Here is a 17,803-nt window from a genome sequence, read left to right on the forward strand (position 1 = left end):
GCCACAGTCTTGTAGAAATAGTGCTAGTCCTTTGGGACAAAAGGGTCAACACCCCCTTCAGGGCTTGCTGTGTACATTTTCCCTCTTCTCCCCATGCCCCTTACGTTCCTACACCACATACTGTCCTCAAGACAGGCTGACAGAGGAGATTTTTATTCCTACGTAGGTTAACTTTTACTTTGGTTTCCTTTGTTCTCCTGATAAGCAAAGCCAGTAATCTCTGCAGTGTTTGCTCTTTTGGGCTGGGAAACAGTGAGTTGGAGCAGATCCCTCTTATCTTTTCGTAATTAATCTGCTGCTGTCTTCTGCCCTGCTTGTCAGGTATTAAACTGCAGCATGGCTGTGACTGTGGATTAGGTGAGCGAGCTGACTGCAACCGCATCTCCTGCTCCTGCCGGTGCTCCAGTGAAATTCCAGGTGTGCTTACCGTGGCCTGGCTCATCTCGCAGGGAGAGAACATCAGCCTTAAGAGAACACGTCCTGTTGGCATCCTGTTCAGGCACCTCAAAATCTCTCATAGACCCACACCCAGAGGGGTAAGTGTTCTCCTGCCAACATGCAATTTGTGCATTTCCCGTCTAGCTCGCCTCCATGGGCCCCCCAAGGGTCTATCCCTGGGGACCCCAGAGCTGCAGAAACCTCCCACTGCTTTGCAGCTGGGGTGCTGCTGCCCTTGGGGAGAGGAAGGTTGTTGCTTGTCTCAGTGATGTAGGTTTCTGGGTACCAGTTCAGCGCTGTGTTGTCCCCTCAGCACATGCCCTGGGTCTGCCTGTCTCGTGTGCCCCTCTGGGTCTGTCACACAGGTACTGCTTGTTACGTCCCCAGGCTGTGGGTTGTCACACACGGACTGACATCTAGGTACTCCAGGAGTTATTCTGGTTACCCTGTGCGTGTAATGCTATAAAATACGTGCCTGTCTGGTCCCAACTTTGCCTTGGGTCCCTTTTCCCAATGTCTCACATTTTTATAGTTATTAGAATCGTTAGGCTGGGGAGGGGTCCTCTCATTAACCCCACACCGAGACAGGTTCACATATAACCACTACTAGCCGCTGCTTTAGGGAGAATTCAGCTCAAACCCCTGACTTGAAGCAGATCAAACCTCTGAATTTCGGTTATGTTAGCCAGAACCATACCCCAAAGAGGGCATTAAGAGTGAATCTGCCTTTACGTGCCTTAGGAGCATCCCTAACCGGGACGGCAGGGCAGTCGACCAGCTAGGACGGGGTTAAGGGGCAGCCTGGCCCCAGCAAGGGTTTGGGGTTTAAAGGCAGGGGCGGGCCGGCATTTCCCTTCTCCCAAGTGGAGGGGAAGGCTGGGAGGTGTCCGAGGCTGCGCAGGGCTTGAGGGCAGCCACGGCTTTTTTTTCTTTCTTTTTTTTTTTTTTTTTTTCCTCCACGCTGAAGCTCCAGCAAACTACAGTCAGGAGAGCTGTGAAGCCCTGGTCTGAGGCCCAGGTACTGCTGCCCTCCTTGTTTCTTTTCCTGGAAGATCAAGCTTGCAAAAAGCTTGTTTTTCTCTGCTTCGTCTGCCTCAGGAAGGCTGGTTTCAAGTAAATAAGGTGATTGTGTCTGTTTGGGGTAAATACGCATACGTATGCTACGTGCACACTGCCTGCTCTCCTTCAAGGCCCAGGGGAGCTGCTGATGTAGGCTGGGAGGTTTGGGAATAGGTCTGGCTGAAAATTCCAGTTTCAGTTTCGACTTTTCTTTTGTGTGTGTGTGTAAGTGGCTGATACCTATGCCTAGGAGTGGGCTGGCTTAACTGTTGTAAAAGGGAGAAAAAAAGCTTCTCTGGAGACTGTGCAGTAACTCCACTTAGCCTAGCAGCAAATTGGGTCTTTCAAGACTTGCTATCTGCCTTTCAGCTTTACACCTTTATGTGTTTTGTTTCATTTTCTCTTGAAAATCTCAATTCAGTGAATTTGGGTAGGAAATCATGCTTTTTCTTCTCTACAATAACTTGCAAAGCATAAAAATCCTCAAATGCCAGCAGTGTTGGAGCCCCACTCAATTATTGCACATCTCCTGGAGTGATTTCCTCCTCCAAAGAACTCTTCTGCTCTCAAGTATGATTATGTGGTGTCACGTTAGTGAGAGCTTTGCAGCTGTGACTCCAGCTGCTCTTTCCTGGGCAGTGTCCTGTCTGAATGATTAAAAAAATATATGGAGCAGCAAGCAGAGTTGTTCACAGATATGTTGTATCCACATCCAGCAGATTGAGAGGTGGAGAAGGCTTTTCAGGGAGCATTTTAGAGCATGTTTCAAGGATCTGTGGAAATTGATGATAGTGAATTATATTCATGTGTTGTCTTAAAATGTTGTGTATTAGTTTAAAATGCAAAACCAAACAAACTAATAATCCCTTGAAATATTTCAGGTTTTATAACTACACGTTGTCATTTTGCTTCCAGATCTGGTTCAAGGCCTGGACTTCCCTCTCTGAAGCTCTGGATGACCAGGGACCCAAGGTAGGCTTGTGAAGGGATTAGGTTTTTCTTTCAATTTTTGCTGGTACTGACAACTTGTAAATCATGGCTAAGTGCAGTCATGGTCAATTAAAAGCAGTCAGTTAATGAGGAAATAGGAAACACCATTGTCCCACAGCGTGGGGATTACCGTACTTGTTTCTGTTTTGCACTTCTTCCCTACGCTTCAAATTTTGAAGAACAGTGTTTCATGCCATTTTGAGTCAAAACTTTGTCTGGACTTGGAAGTAGGTAGCATAGTCTGGATGTTGTGGTGTCACATTGGTTTATGTGTGTCCCTGGGCTGTCACAGGATGCAGGCTCTCACCTTTTGGAATGTGGACATAAAGGAGGGGTGATGCCTGAGTACAGGATGGTGTATTGCTGCCCTGATTTGAATGAATGGAAAACTTGCAGGGGTACCCAGTGTAAGCCAGCTCTTACAATCCACTATGTGGATATGCTTGGGTGTTTCAGACCTCCCAAGGGCTTCTTGCAGTTATGGATGTCGCAGTTCTCACAGGTGATGGGTATGGCAACATAGACCACAGAATGAGGACCATGTGTCTAAAGCCTGTTCTCCCCTGCAGTTGCCCCTTAACCAGGAGGGACAGATTCTGATACTCCATTGATGTAATTCTCCTTTTGAATGAATATTTATCTGCATCTAATCTGCCTGTTAAGAGGTTGGAAGTTCTGGAGAGGTTGTGCTGTAATTTTTCTGGTATTGCTTAAAACAGAACAGGGTGAGGCTCACCTGTTCACCAAATCAGTCACACCCAGATTTTGGAACAGCTGTACCAGGAATTAGAAGGTGCTAGAGAATACAAAGGCACTGCAGGGTTTAGTTGAAGGCTGCTGACCTAGAATGTGTCCTGTGCTGGTGAGAAGGCTTGCTTGATAACTAACATTGGTGAAATAAGTGCATGGAGAGCTGAGTGACCGATAGCTTTGAAATGTTATTTCCTCTGCAGAAGACTAGTGAGTTGTATCTTGAGAGACCACATGTGCTTTGTGCCATGGGAATGGTCCTGGGGACCTGTGGCTTCAGGCTGTTTCAGTTAGTGTTTTTTTATTTCTGTATTTTGTCAGTGCTATGTATCTTCCTTCCCCCCAGTTTGTTACTCCTTTTCTTTGTCACCTCCCACCATGCAGATTCTCTTCACACTAAGCATCCTCTGTGTAATATATCCTCCCAAAGAGCTTGAAGCTATCAGGGCAGTTTGACCAGAGAGATGGAAAACTTTTGATACAAGTTGACTCAGCAGAATAGTTTCAGGTATCAATTTAGTTGAATTTGTTAATGAAAAGCTACCTGTGCCGTTGCAATTTAGTCAGAATGCCATATTTGAGCATTGATTTAAACTGCTTTGATGGTGAAAATGTTGGCAAGATATTGCTGAGTATTCAAAGTAGAACAGAGACAAATTTAGAAGTCTTGTTTCACTGAGGATGATAGTTTTTTTTGTCAGCTGTATGAGCTATCCAAGTTTTTGCCAGATTTACTTTCTGGTTGAAGTGAGATGCTCTAGTAAATGAATACTGTATGTAAATGAATATAGTATCTTACTGAAGTTTGCAAAATCAGAGTCCTTACATTTAAATTAATTTAAGGCAAGGCCTTGGTCATAAAATCCAGTCAAATTAACAAAAAGAATTGAAATCTTACTCATTCTCTGAATGGTGCTGCCAATTACCTGCATTGTTGCAGTCATAATTTCTTAAAAATGCTTCTCCTTGGAAGAGGCATACAATTTTTATCAGTTAGGGAAGTTGAAATTACCTCTTCAGAAGCATTCTCTAATGGATTTTCATAGCATGCTGTTCTTCCTTTCTCTGGTTCCTTTCAGTTGCAAAAATATTTTAACAGTTGTCTCTGACAATTGTGGGCAAATATTTGCAGATCTGCATGCTATCTGTGGTGGATGGTGTTTCTAATCCTAAACAAAGCTCTTAAGACTCCGGGCTTTGGGTTTTCATGAAAGTTACTGTTCATCGTATTTTATTTCTCTGTAACTTAAGGGCAAGCCCTGTTAATCCATACTTATGAAGTTGATGCTCTGTCTTTTAAGAAATACGTGATTGCTGTGATAGATCAACCTGTGTAATTAAGCAACGGCAGCAGAACGATGCTGTGCTCTGCTCTGGGTTCCCAAAGTATAACCCTGTACAGCAGAGCACTCAAGCATGTGCTTAAATTTAAACACATGAGTAGTTGGGCTGAATTCAATACATCTACTGTGGGTTTGAAGTAAAGCACTTGCTTAAGTGCTTTGTGTGGCTGGAGCTTATAAGATTTCCATAAATCAGAAATGTCTGCATTCCACCTTTCAGCCCTGCAGAAATCCATTTTAAGTCTTCTAACGTGTGCGTTTTGCTACATCATATGTGCCACTGAGCTGTCCTGATGGCAGGCTTGCCGAGGTTGTCTTGTAATCGTCCTCAGCAGAGCATGGGGATGCTGAAGAAGTTGAGATTTAAATTAGTTATCTATACTGCTTCTGCGTGCAGTTGTATGTGAACCCTCAATGAGCACTGCCAATTAGGGAAGCAAGGAAATTGTCTGTGAAGCCCTTTTCTGGGAAAAGCGTATTCTGCCTCAAAGCAACATTGCGCTATACTGCTTTATAAATGTTTATAAAAAATCTTTCACATATTCCTGCACGTTGCGCTGGGAGATGTGAAATCCTTTTCCTTTTCCTTTCATGAAAAGAAATGGTGCAGGGGGAGCGGGAGGTAACTGGTTAGCTTTGCAGCTCAGCTGGTAGACTGCCTGGAAGGGAGCCAAGGGGCCTGGGTTCAGTCCTCTGATAAGTCATCAATTTCTTTCTCACCAAAAACATCTGGTTTTGGATGCTGAGTTATGAGCTAATATTAAATACAAAAGTTTATAGCATCACATATATAATATTGTTGATTAGAAGCATCAAGTAAAGTAATTGACCAGAGGGGACTTGGTGTGAGCAGCTGGTAGAGCATCTGGAGGGGAGCCAAGGGGCCTGGGTTTAATTCTCAGGTCATCTATTTCTTTCTCACCAGAAACATCTGGATTTGGATGCTGCAAAGCTACAGACTATTGTCTCATGCAAATGTTTCGGGGATCACACATTTTCATGGAAATGTGATTCCAGGAACATTTCCATTAAGTGTTTACACCCAGAGAATCCTGTAAGGGTGACAAGGCAAAAGGTGCGTTTCTGCATCCCGTTAAAAACAAAAGCAAAGCGCAGTCCTGTGACTTTTGCCTGGGTTCTGTGCTGACACCGTTTCGAGCGGCCTGAAGCATGCATTTCCAGGGGCGACCCTAGGAAAGTGGCACTGCTCCAAAGCCCGGAATTTGGGTGCATGGGGTGCCCGTGGCTGTCACGGTGCCCTGTAAGGGGTGTGGGGCTGGAGGTGTCCCGGCCCGGTGCTGCTAGGGGCTGGCCCAGGCTCTGAGCTCTCTGGGCACTAGGTGTCAGAAGAGGCTCATGCTTGTGCTGCCTGAAGCCTGGTGGCGGTCTCAAAGCCCACCGAGCTGTCACCGGCCCCAGGGGCTGCAGGAGACTGCAGGCCGCAGCCCAGGGTGTGGGGATCCACCAGTGCGGGGACTTGCTTTCGGTGCTGTTCGCAGGAGATGCATTTCTCAGCTCTTTGAAGATGCTTCAGTAGAGTCTGTCGTGCTGGATGAGCAAAACGTGAGCTCAGGGTTAGAGCAGGCTTTCTCTGCTTCTTCTCTGCTCCTTTCCCCATGTTTGCTTTGTGGCAGTGGGAGTAGGGAGGCCCTGGTTGCTCTGGGAAATGGAGGGTGAACCCCCCTGAAGGGAAGGGGGGGGCAGTTCCTAAAAACAGCCCTTTACCTGTACTGCAAATTCCTGACCACGTTTCCCAGACGTGGTTACTGTTGGCAGGCGGTGGTTTGGACCTCACCTGGGGCAGGCTTGATCCCATCTGCTCACTGCAGCCAAGTGACACTGCTTCGTGTGGGCTGAAGATGTGGTCTCTGGGTTAAATGAAGCAGTCACCGATAGCTTAGCAGTGGGTGAGTTGCAGGTGATCCACCAGAGTGGCGGCACTGCATGCAGCTCTGAAAACGCCGGTTGTTCACCGTTCTGCTGTCGGTCAGCCTCTGGAGATGATTTCTGGTGGCTGTATCCCTGTGTAAGCTGCCAAGGTGTCTCCGGAGCCTGTCTCTCTAGCCATCCAGAGGTAGCTCTGGGATGAGCTGTTCCTTGGAGGTGCCTGTGGCTGAGAACCTTTTTCTGGCTCGCTCGTACTGGAGTTCAGGTCATCCCCTCTTTGGATGCCCTTCTTTAGCTGTTGAAGAGTGCTAAAGTGAAAAGACACGAGGGTTGGAAATGCTCCAGTCCTTTGGCATTTTGGCCTTTAATTTATGGCGAAGAGGCACAGCCATCTCTCTAATTATTTTGCCAGAATTCTCACAAGAGTCTCATGTTAGTTTTGGTTAAAGGAATTAAGCGGCCAAATGGAAATAAAATATTAGCCTACTTGAGTTTACCAGCTGAAATGGTTTAGAACATCATTACTAGGCTAATTCCGCCATTCCTGCCCTGTCCCCTGAATAAAATACCATTAAAAAAAGGGAACAGAATGGTACATTTCCAGAGGAATATTACATTTCCTAAGTATGGATTTTAACAGCCAATCTCAACCAAACAATGCACTATATAGTGCCAGAAATAATAAATCAGCGTAGCCCTCAGGACTGAAATGGAGAATTCCCTCTCCCCTTGTAGCTCCTTGGAACTTTAATCTGAAATATGCCACGAATCAAAGGCAAACTTATTGGTACACAGGAATTCCCATGCTTGGTCAAACCTGATTTCCACAGAGTCTAGCACTTGGCTGCTGGCGGTGGCCAGAACCAGATGCTAGGGAAAAGACTGAAAAGAGTTGTTGGCGGGGGGGGAATGTTTGCAGTAACATGTCAGCAGAGAGCACTTGATTTTGTTAGCTTCCTTTATTTGTGAAGGATGTCAGCGCACCTGACCCTAGCCAGCAGAAATTACTCTGGTCCTGTAGACATCCTTGTTAGTGGAGAGACACAGGAGTCTCCAGAAGGTAATTCACCCCGTTAAGAGGTATTAAGACCTGTTGTTACTTCAATTATGGAGAAACCTTTAGAGAGCATCAAGGCTAAGTGCCTAAGCTAAGGCAAAGTTGGTTGAGAAGAGTCATGGTGAATGCTTTCTGCCCAGAAATGTGGACGCTTCTGTCGTAGTGTCCTTTAGAGGTCTTGCCTATGGCGGGGCATACGATGAAATCATCTGGAGGTGAGTATTGTGAGGGCTTCAGGGCTAACAGGGAAGTGATCCAGTGGCTGTTGCCCAGGACTAGCAATGCTTGTGCTCTGTTTCTTATGTTACAGATTTCTTCTATAATTTGGGACAAGTCTGGCAGCTCAGATATTCAAGGCAGTTGGGAGCTTGCCTCCCATTTATTGCAAGGAGGTGATGAAAATGGTTGCAAAGGAAGCACTTCTTTGTCATGAAGATTCTGCAGTAGGGGAAATACCCTTCTCCTGTCTGGTCCATCTGCCTGCCTCATGAAAGATATTCTGAGGGCTTTTCCTCTAGTAATTTACCTGGTATCCCCTGATCCATCCCTGGCTGTGGTTCTGAGGTTGAGCAATGGAGGTAGCTGGTGAATTTGGTCTCAGGGCTGCTCTGTCAGGTGTGCCATGTCTCGGTTCCTCTAAAAGACCCATTTTCTGCCTGATGAGAAAATTCAGATAGGGTGGTGGAATTCATCTTTGCTATGCATCATTCTGTGTACTGCTTTAAAGGTGTTTTATAACCACGAGATCTTGAAATGAGAGAATTGTTAATTTTTGATCTGTCCTCATGTGATGATCCAGCCAGAACTAAAGTCAGTCGTGCTGTTGTTACTTCTGAGCCTGTTCCCTTTCTGCTTTGGCTGAAACGATGCAGACAGGGTGTTGCAGCAGGACAGGGGGTGCACAGAGTGCATCTCAGACTTTGTGCTGCTCACTTGGATGGCATGGAATTCATACAGCTTGCTGATTTTTGACCACTGAGTAGTGATTTTTCAGAGCTGCCTGCAATGACTGCAGGTTTTCTGTCGTATATAATTCACCCAGGACTACTTTACTTCCTATTTTTTTCCTATGCTGTATTTGTCAGGGTGAAATTTGTTCTTTGTGAGAGAGAGAGAGGTTATTTTCTCCTGACTCACCTTCCTGTATAATTATCTAGCTTTGATGTGCCCCAGGCCATGTAGGATCTCAATATTATTGTTATTAATAGCACTCCCCCATCCCGAGCATGTGCATTTGCAGGAACTTCCCAGCATATGTGAGCAAGGCCAACCACAGAGTCAACAGGAGGACTCTATTATACATGTGCTTAAGTGTTTGCAGGCACCGAAGCTTAGATTTTCACAAGCAATTAGTGATGTTGTGTGCCTCAGCTTTGATGCCTCGTTCAACACATTTTAGAGGAGGCTGTTTATTGCAACGCGCTGAGCTCTTGCCCTTTGAATATTGGGCCCCTTTCAGGTGTCTGGCCGGGCAGGCAGAAGTGGAGGAGCTCGCTGGTCAGTCAGCTCTTGCATTAAGAGCTCTGGCAGGCAGCTTGTCAAATGTCTTGGATGGATGGAATGCTAAATTAATTATTATCCATGCTCTTCCCCTCCCTTTTCCCATAGTACGCATCCTCAGTCCTTCTCTCTGCCCTAATGCAGGCTGTTATATGCTCATATTTGCTTCTATGGGAAACAGTTCTCAGCATATGCAGTGGGCAGCTAGCCTGTTTCTGTCTGCACAACACAGTGCATGGCTGTAGATATCTATCCCTATTTAATATATCTATATTTTAAAAGCAGTCATGTGGAAATAAAATATGGGGTTTATTCTTTTTCTTTTATAGCATAGAAGTACCACCTAATCTATTTTAGCAAAACGCTGCTTGCTTGCTGGCCTGGAGAGAATAACTGTTTAGACAAATAAATAAAATACCTTTTCCTTTCAGTGCATATCCTGCAGGTATGTCTTAACAGAAATTTCTGTGATAGCATTGCCAGGCTTGTCTAAGCTCATGTTTGGGGCAAGATGCCCGAACAGTTTTGAAATAAGCACATCCTTGTTCAGTTAGTATGAGTTTTATACTTATTTCTTTGTTCTTTAAAGTCAAGTCTTGGGTTAAGCTTAGATTTGGAGAATAAAATGGCTTTTGAGGAGGGGAGTGGCTGTCTGCTGGGAAAGGCAGTATAAAAGCAAAGCATGGGCTTGAGTTCTGTTTTGGTCAAGAGCCAATTTCAGGTGCTGGTGAATAGGATTTGAAAATGGAGCTCGTACAGCTGATTGCATGGTCTGCGCAGCTGAAGCTAAAATAAAGCCCAGGGTCATGCAGGTATTTCAGTGGGAGCTGGAAATTTGAGCTGGGTCTAGGTCCTGAGCTGGGGCTGCCTTGTAGGCAAATGCCGGGAGCCCATCAGGGAGCTGTGTTAGAAATATAATGAGCTTTGTTTGGTTCTGGATTACCTTGGGCTGGCAGTTAACACGTGAGGCATTTTGGCAAGGTGAATTCCGATCCTTTTCTCCAGTCCCTCTCCTTAGGGCAGGTTTCAGCAAAAAGTGAATTCTTTGTATTAGCTGAACTCTCTGGAAGAGTTAAGGGCCTGTGGTTCAGATGCAACTTTCCCATCAGTGCCCAACAGATGTGCAATGAAGTGCTCATGAAATACGTAGGAGTGCTGCTGTTCTGAACCCTTGCAAACAGTCAACAGATTCACATGGGAAATTAGATGAGTGTAATTTTGTGGAGAGATGCTGAATGCGGCTGCTAAATGAGCACCATGAAAATAAAACAAAACCAACAAGGGGTGTTTGCTGGAGCAGCTGGGAAGGGGCATAAACGACAACTGAAGGATGTGATGACTTGTAAACCGGCTCTTCTGATTGCTGAAAACGTGTCTTCATTTTACAGAAGCCTTGGTATGTAGTGGAGGGCTGCAGGGATGCCTTTGGGGTGTGAAGTCATGGGGAGAAAACCCTATAGAGAGGCTATATGAAGGACTGGTGAAGGAATAGCACGGGCCAGGGAGATGTGAAGGGAATATAAGGCTAGAGGCTTGGGAGGGCTGAAGCATGCTGCAGGGAGGCAGGGGGCTGTGTGTAATTGAATGTGATATCCAGAGCTACAGCTGTTGGTGCATGGCTATGTCTCTGGGTCATGGCATCTGTTAGGGCCCCATCCAGCATATGTATACATCCAGCCATGTCCTTCACTGCTGCTTGCTGTGGAAGGATGCCAAATGGTTCCCACTATGAACTTTCCAAGAGTTTGGTGGCATCGTTTTGGTACTGCAGGAAGCGCAGGCTGTGACCAAGGTTGTATAGCCCCAGCCTCTGCGTCTGCTCGGTTTTGAGCCTTGCCTTCATCTATGATGCCCAATGAATGTTCTGAAGTTGGGGGGCAGGGACTTTCAGGCTGTTGAAAAATACCTTTTAAAAAAAATGGTATTTATTTTTTTAAATATCTTTTAAAAATACCTTTTAAAAAATACTGTTTACAGATGTTTCATCTGTAATGTCCATTTAAACTTAAAAAACTGCATCTGAACCAACTAAACAGTATTGAAACGACTATTCACCTTTCACGTTACCAAATCAGTCTTTGATCCTCTTAATTTTTGTGACATTTTTAATAAATAATGAAAGTTAAGAAATAAGAACTTCTGGGGAAAGAAGTGAAATGGCACTACTTACAATATACTGACATGAAAACCATTTGAGGGCAATTTGGACTTCAGTTTTGAGTGTTCGTGGTCCATCCCTGTTATTTTTTTTTGTAAGGGAAAGTCAGCATTTGACATAGGGCTCCAAAGCTCAGATGTATTTCTGCTACTGACACTTCAGTCACAATCTTTATTCTCCTCTAACTGTTAACCACAAATTTCTGCGGCTTTCAGTACAGTTACTCCTGGCTTCTCTCAGCATGCAAGAGAAGATCTGTGTCCGTGGAGTGCTGGGCATTTCCCGAAGACACAAACAATCGCTGGCCTGTGTGATACGGGCTCCTTTTCATCCATATCACATAGAAACGTGTTTTCTACCCTGCTGGGAATACCCGCATGACCATCTGCTTTCTTTGCTTTCCTCCTGCCGCCAAGGAGAACGTTTCGGGAGGGCTGTGGAGCTGGCAGGGTCTTGCAGGAGCCCTGTTCCCCGTGGAAGCGGAGCCCACTCAGCAGCACCCGGGATCCTGGGGGTGCTTCACTAACCTCGCGTGGCCTCTCCTTGCAGAAGCGATGCAGCAGCCACGGCGCGAAGGACCGCGGTACGCACCGGCCGAACATCTGCTGGTGGTATGGGCTGTGTCACAACAAGGAGCACTTTAATCATGTAATGAAAGCCACATTCCTGTAATTGTGTAATATATGGACACAGCTCCATAACATCACTTGTCTGAATGTGATACAAATTGGATGCAGAAGCTTGGTCTCTTTGGGAACAGCTTGTTTGAGGATTATTATTTTTATTTATAATACAACTTCAGTTGACTCCCTCCTCACTTTATGTCCACGTATTTTACCTTGACGTTGCCTTGGGATTAACCCCCTAAAGCTCTGCTTAGTTTGACCCTGCCTAGCACCCAGGTGATGGCACAGCTTGTGGGCTGGCTGAGGCCTGAATCGATGGTAATCACAACTGGGTGGATAATAACCAACTACAGCAGTTTCAAATGGCACAGACCCTTGTCCTTCAGAGCACGAAGCAACCACGGGTTGATGGGGATTAAAAAAGCATAGCACAGATCTTGTAACCTTTCCAGAAATAAATACTGCTGGTCAGAAAAAGGAAATGGGGAGCTGGGGTCAGTTGGTCAGTCTGTGGCTGACAAACTGCAACAACTGGGCAGTGGATGTGCACAGAACCTGCTCCCCTGGCAGCAGAGCTCACCAGGGAAGCAGAGGCACAACCTGCTGCTTTGTCTTTACCTGTCTGCCAGATCAGGAGGAGCTTTGGGGTGTGCTTTCCTCCAGGAGGAAAACAGCCAGTCCTACCACAGCATGAAACCCAGCTGAAACCTCACCCAAGCCAAAGCAACAGCAGCTTTCCTTCTTAGTACTGTCATGGAACAAAATTGAGTAAAAGTCTTTATATATAGCAACTGATGCTGTTGATGTTGAATTGTTTTGGAGCTCCTTTCTTAGGATGCAGTGTTTGGTTTCAAACCAATTCTTTTTTTTTTTTTGTCTTCTGTGAAATGGCTTTCCTTGCTATCAGCCTTAATTGAAATGGGATGGTGTGAGCTAGGTCTGCTGTGAGGCTTTTGTTTTCAAGCTGTGGTGAACTTGAACTGCAATAAGATTCATATCTGAGGAGAGAAGTGAAGGAAGACCCTTGATTGCAACAAGAATCAATTTCCTCTACTTGCATTCCTGGCTATTTTTTCCTCTCCCCTGATGATTACAGGTGCTGTGTTTCTAGTTTAATTGGGGATTTTCCCACCCAGTGTTGAAGCAGAGTGAAGTTGTGCAACCTTTTCCCCTCATGTAACCACCATTGGGATTTTCCAAGGCATTTTGGCTGACTTCTCCTTGCATCATCATCTCATTTGAAGTGTAAGAAGATATTAATTTCGTGAAGTTCACCGAGGTGTCTGCTTGAGTTTCCTATTCCTCAGCTGAAGCCCTGACTTCAGATGGGCCCCATCTTTGACCTTTTGAATTTGTAGGCTCGAGCAGCTCTTAACTCCCCACCAAAGATTTTACAAATGCAAAGCCGCGTGTCCTGTGGTGTTTGGTTTGTGCTGGTGGTGATACTTCAAGACAGCTTTTCTGTGGAGATCTCAAAAATGAAGCAAACACTGAAGGATCTCTTTCACAGACATGGTTTTAAGGCATAGAGAGGTACCTTGCAGAGGGTCTTGAGCTAGAAAGTGAGTCCCGTAATGGGCAAGAGATTTCCCCCATCCCAATTCTTTACACTGGGCCGTGCTGCTCAGACCACAGGTGCTCAGCCTCCTGTGAGCCAGTTGTGCCTGAGGGATGCACGTAGGTTTGCTCCTGCTTGTACTAATGTAACTGGTAAGTCTGCTGAAGCCAGTAAATCTCTGGTGAATTGAAACTGCCTGAAATGAGGTAAGGTCTGTGGATAAACCTTTCAAGAAATGTAGGGCCCCTGTGGGTTTGAGCTCTTTGGTAGCATCCTAAAATGGGCTTCAGCAGCCCTGCAGTGTGGAAGACACTGGCTGGATGACCTTGGGAACTTGTTTCGTCTTCCTTGGTCTCTGGAGGTATTGAAGTGGAAGCACTTTTGAAGAAACAAATGATCAGCAAGTGCCCCAAATGAATGGCGAGTGTTAGAGATGGGTGCCTGCTACCAAAAAGTCTTCTCTGAGGGGGACCAGAGGAAGAGGGTGGGCTTAGCTGGCTGCCTTCGGAGCAGACTGATACAGCTGAAAGCAGGTGACTCTGTAATGCCTTTATGATGTAATAACTGCACAAGTACCTGCGTGTCTGGTTGCACGTCCACGTGCTGTGCGCACCTATGCCAGAGCGCATGGATGCCCATCCAGACACATGTATGTATAGCTGCAAACTGCTTTATAGTCGTTTCCCAGGAGCAAGGGTGGTTAGATGGGAGAGAAAGAACATGCTGAGGAGTACAGAAGTGATAAGAGGCAGACTGTATGAGAGGTAAGTGGCCTGAATGAGGTTTCACCCTTCAGGAAAGCTGTGGACAGATGAGGAACAGGATTGCCATAGGGAATATTTCCAGTGCAGGTCCTGTTGAAGTCAGCGGGCTCAGAAGCCCCTGACTGCGGTGTCCATCTTGTACAGCGTCTTCCCGAAGTCTGCAGGACCACCCTGGAAGCCAGATGCTGCTGTCTGCATGGTATGGCATGAGTAGCATCTGCTGGCAGTCCCGTAACCCATCTGCCTGTGGGTACAGCCCTGCCACCAGTGCAGCTGAGACCAAGTGAGGACCTCTGTGAGCCATAGGAAGCATTCCTCCTAGGTGAGGTGGGGCTGATGTGTTGCCTTGTGCCCAGCTGGAAGCTGTGGCTGGCATGTTTTGCAGCTGACAGCGCCTCAGGAAGTGTAGCCTAAGAGGGCAAAACTGCATTTTGGGGTGCGTTAATCATCTCTGCTCTCTGGGAACCGGGGACAGGAGATGCAGAAACAGCACAGAGCTGTGCCGGGGATGTTCAGGCTGGACGCTATGAAAAATGTTTGCTGTGAGGGCGGTCAAATGCTGGAACAGGCATCCTAGAGAGGCATATGATGCCCCGTGCCTGTCAGTGTTGAAGAGGCACTTGGATGATTCCCTTAGTAATATGCTTTCCCTTTTTGAAGTGGTCAGGCAGTCAGATTTGGTCTTTATAGGCTCGTTCCCAGTGAACTACTCTGTCATTACCTACAGCACCAGTCGCGTCTGAACAGATTCCCGTTTGTAATGATGTCAATCAGCGAGAGAGCTCAGCTGCTGCTGTACAGTGGCTTCAGCAGGAAGCTCCACCTCATCTCCCTCTGGTTCCCGTGTGGGCCTTGCAGATGTTTGAAGGTGGCGGAGGTAAGTGGGGGGCTCCAGGCAGAGCCCTGCCTGCTCCCTGCTGGGGGCTGAGCGTCCGGCGAGCTCCCTGAAGGCTGGGAGGGAGCAGCGGCTGCGTGGTGGCAGCTTGTGCCTGCTGCAGCCGTCGTGTCTCGTGTGTGGGAAGGTGATGCCATGGGTGTGAGGAGCCCTCCATCCACCCCCTGCTGCTCACCTTCACCCCGTTGTTTCTTCCTTTGGGAGCTGGAGCAATTCAGCGTGCTCAAGTAACAGATCCCACCGGCAGATGAAGTTTCTCGCCTGGTTTGCAGCAAGAGCTGTCGTGTGAGCAGCCTTGTTCCACGTCAGCGCCTCGCCTGCTGGTCTGCTCAGTCTCACGTCTTGTTTGCTGGTGTGTGGTTTGGGGTCCTCTCAGCTCCCCATTAAGCAGCGTGGCCGGTCTGCTTGTCTCCATCTACTTCTTTTGTGCCAAGGACTCTTGGAAGCATCCTGGAGAAAGGCATATTGTTCCTCCTGCATGCCAGAAGGGAGACGAGCTGGTGTATGTCTAAGAGGAGGGGTATAGAGGTATATAGGGACAGTGTCTTTCTATGTAACTGGTTGGGGATGTGGTTTGTGATTTGCAAAACTGATTTTCTTGTCAGTCATGGTGCAGAAACATGGAGGAAACCCTTTGTTTTGGTGTGGCCCGTAGTGCTTTTTATTCTTATCAAAAAAGTAAATAAATATTCTTGCCAACTATGCTTCAACTCCTGGCTAAACACTCTGGTTTAAAAAATATATTAAAAAAAGTTCTTGTGAAAATTTAGCATGGCTCCACTTGGCACCTGTTCCTCATCTAGAAGTGAATTATTCAGAGTTTAGCTTCATTTTTTTCCCTTGATGGAACTGTTAGAGGCATTTGACCTGAACTTGTGAAGGGCTTAAATGAACCTGAAACACCAAACTGTTCAGAAGCAGGATTTCATCCCCAGCCGATACTTGCTTGGCTGCTGTAGCAGCTTGTCCAGCGATGTAGCAAAAGGTCTGAATCTGGACCAGGAACCAGTTTTTTATTCAGGTAAAAACTCAATTTCCCCTCAAGACGATCTCTTCGTCTGTATCATTCTCCCAGCCTTTGAGGATGCTGTCGGGAAGGAGGCATGCTGTGCCTGGCTGGCCCTCCCCTGCTGCGATCGTCGTGCTCCCAAATGACACAGACGCTGGCACAGCCGCCATGCGGAGCGTGGCTTTTGAGGTACTGCAAATAATCCCAGCTAGTACGTGGAGATCCCTATCTTATTCTTAGCCCCTAAGGGTGTGTTAAATCTCAGCCCAAGTTTACTGTCTTGCTTCTGAAATAATTCCTATCACTTCTGTTGGGGAGAAGCAAAAGGGAGGAGGGGGAGAGGAGGAGTCCAGTTGCAAACACTTGTGAAGATGGAGATAACATGGATTTGTATTCTAATAGGGGGAATTTGGCTGTGGGACGTTTGAACGAATACAATCTGATGAGTTTCATTAAGGCTACACCTCATTCTTTTAATTAACTTCTTGTTCTTGTCCTTGGTGAAGTAGTAATTATTTTTTAATTAGCCCAACACTGCATTGCAGAGCTAGCCAACCTTAGCCTCATCTCACTGAGAGGTGTCATAAGAATTAAGTTAATTAGCTTGTCACCATCCCTGTAAAATATGGCTGTGTTTGGCAAAAAGAAAAAAAAAAGCCCCCTTTGCTGTTCCAAGGTTAATTAAAAACAGGGAGCACAGGGGTGTCAGATCGTCTGCAGAGAGGCAGGTCCTGAGCTGTGGCTGGTGCTGCGGTTTACATCAGGAGGGGACTCGGAGGCAGAAAACCTGCATATTGCTGGCGTTGCTCACGAGTTCCTCGTGGATCCAGCTCAGCAGTGGGGCTGTGGGAGCACGTGCTGTGCGGCGGGGTGTTTGCTGCTGCTGGTGGTAAGAGTGTGTCCAGAAGCTGAAGGCGGCCAAGCCCCAGTCGCCGTGGTTCTGGAGGTTGAAAGGGACCTGAGTCTCTCCCTGTATTCTTTTCTGTGCAACTTATGCAGTTTTGACTGGTAAACAAACACTTTCCTGACGTTAGCATCTCGTGTAGTTTGAGTTTTAGACCGGTGGGGAAAAAAACATTTCAGAACTTGTAACTGCTAGAACTGATTCATTCCCCCAGTTGTTTTGATTAAACTGAAAAAAGTTCTGTGAAAATGAACTTCAGGGGTTGAACGCTTCTATTTGAAAAGCTATTTCCTCTGTCAAAATCCATCTCCGAGAGATTTTCCACCACCTCCACCAGCAGCACGCCCTGGCTGAGCCCCGTGTCTGCAGGCGGCAGGTCCGGGTCCAGGCGCTGCGGCTGCTGCTCTTCCCTTCGTGGTGAGCCCGGAGAAATGAGGCTTTTTCTTCAAGCTCATCGCATGTTTATTTGACAGCTCAGCATTAATTTTTTTTCAAAGGCAATTTCTAGCTCTCCTGATTGAAGAGATGAACTTGAATATATGAGCCCCGTGGGACTTGGAGCTGTCTCCTAAATCTCCCCAGATGCTGATGGCGGCTCCGCTCTTTGCTCCCAGGGATTTCTCTTCTCCGGCTGTGCTGCCGGCTGCTGCCTCTCCTGGCTGCACTCGGACTGCTCACTGATACGCTCCCGTGTGCTGTCCTGGGGCAGGAGAGATGGTGCTGACCCCTGGCAGCGATGGGCAGGGGTTAAAGCCGTGAAACTGATTGTTGGGTGATTTGTCTGTCTGCACACACAGCGCCCTACTGGTGGTGAAACAACTCTGGGAGCACAGGTGTAAGGCAGGGGCGAGCTGGGTGTGCTTGT

The 17,803-nt window shown here is 46.8% G+C and overlaps 2 long non-coding RNA genes across 50 annotated transcripts in view; both read left to right on the top strand.

Annotated features, from left to right (window-relative positions):
• The first annotated feature begins 329 nt into the window (after positions 1-329).
• LOC308179825 overlaps positions 330-17,803 on the top strand; it is a 185,499-nt gene continuing 168,025 nt past the window's right edge. For 36 of the 49 annotated variants that reach the window (XR_013940584.1, XR_013940585.1, XR_013940586.1 and 33 more), the window contains exons 1-2: positions 554-1,560; positions 2,413-2,469. This is a non-coding gene — a long non-coding RNA (uncharacterized lncRNA). The other 13 variants (XR_013940560.1, XR_013940573.1, XR_013940579.1 and 10 more) reach the window with 5 other exon arrangements.
• Positions 2,477-11,580, top strand: LOC308179829. Its single transcript, XR_013940611.1, has 2 exons — positions 2,477-2,714; positions 11,398-11,580. It is a non-coding gene; the product is annotated as an uncharacterized lncRNA (long non-coding RNA).

The sequence above is a fragment of the Anser brachyrhynchus genome (genome assembly GCF_964034855.1).
Source record: "Anser brachyrhynchus genome assembly, chromosome: 18".
Taxonomy (NCBI): Eukaryota; Metazoa; Chordata; class Aves; order Anseriformes; family Anatidae; genus Anser; species Anser brachyrhynchus.